General features: G+C 25.4%; 1 long non-coding RNA gene across 1 annotated transcript in view; it reads left to right on the top strand.

Annotated features, from left to right (window-relative positions):
• The first annotated feature begins 777 nt into the window (after positions 1-777).
• LOC136796241 (uncharacterized) overlaps positions 778-926 on the top strand; it is a 1,713-nt gene continuing 1,564 nt past the window's right edge. The window contains exon 1 of the long non-coding RNA XR_010843928.1: positions 778-848. This is a non-coding gene — a long non-coding RNA (uncharacterized lncRNA). The remainder of the gene's footprint in view (positions 849-926) is intronic.

A 926-nucleotide genomic window follows, 5' to 3' on the forward strand; every position in this document is an offset into this window, starting at 1 on the left:
TTTTATTTATATATAGTTTTTTTTATAATTCATCTTTGCAACTTACAATTAATCGATATCTGTTATTGAATAAAAAAAAACTTACTTAAATAAGCATTTTAAATAGTCTATCAAACTCATTGTAAACCGAAAAATTCCGAACGAGATACTAATCGAGACAATCGAAATTTTATATAATTACAGTAATTAAATATTACAAAATATTTTTATGAATATATGTGATGAAATAGAAGGAGCAGTAGTGGAAATACTTCGAAATAAAATAATAAGATATTCTAATCTAGCCCTGAAGATAAAAAAGTTGTCCCAAAACGTCCATGTTATAACTTTTCAAATAAATTATTCTATAACGAAGATATCGACTTTCACAAGGATTATTGAAATTACATCACATTTTCCAATTTATTAGGAATAATGAATGATGTAACCTTTAATTTATTAACAGTGATCTAATAAAAAAAAGTGCGTGTAAGTGAGATGAAGTTACGTAATATTTCAAAAGGAAACAGTTAATATCGTAAAAAGACAGACAAAACAAATCAATAAATATTATGAATATTATTATCATTTTAGCTAATTCTACGAAAAATTCAAAATTTCAAGGAATGATATTCTATAAAAATAATCTTTACTTTAATTAAACCATAAAAATCATAATAGTTTACCGCAATTTTTTATTTAATTAGAACTTTAGCCTCATTGTCTAAAAAGTGGGGGTGTTGTGGCTTTGGTTTCGAAGTCCTTGGGGCTGAGCAGTATATATAGGCTGCGAGCACACCAGAGAAGCATCAGTTCTACTGGACAAGTATAACAGATATCTTACCACAATGGTTTCCATCAAATTCCTTGTAAGTATTTAATACATATAATTTAATGAACATCACATTATATTTATATTTAAACTTAAAAACAATGTAAAATAATTT

The sequence above is a fragment of the Halyomorpha halys genome, unplaced genomic scaffold (genome assembly GCF_000696795.3).
Source record: "Halyomorpha halys isolate HHAL.00 unplaced genomic scaffold, Hhal_1.1 Scaffold1739.1, whole genome shotgun sequence".
Classification (NCBI taxonomy): domain Eukaryota; kingdom Metazoa; phylum Arthropoda; class Insecta; order Hemiptera; family Pentatomidae; genus Halyomorpha; species Halyomorpha halys.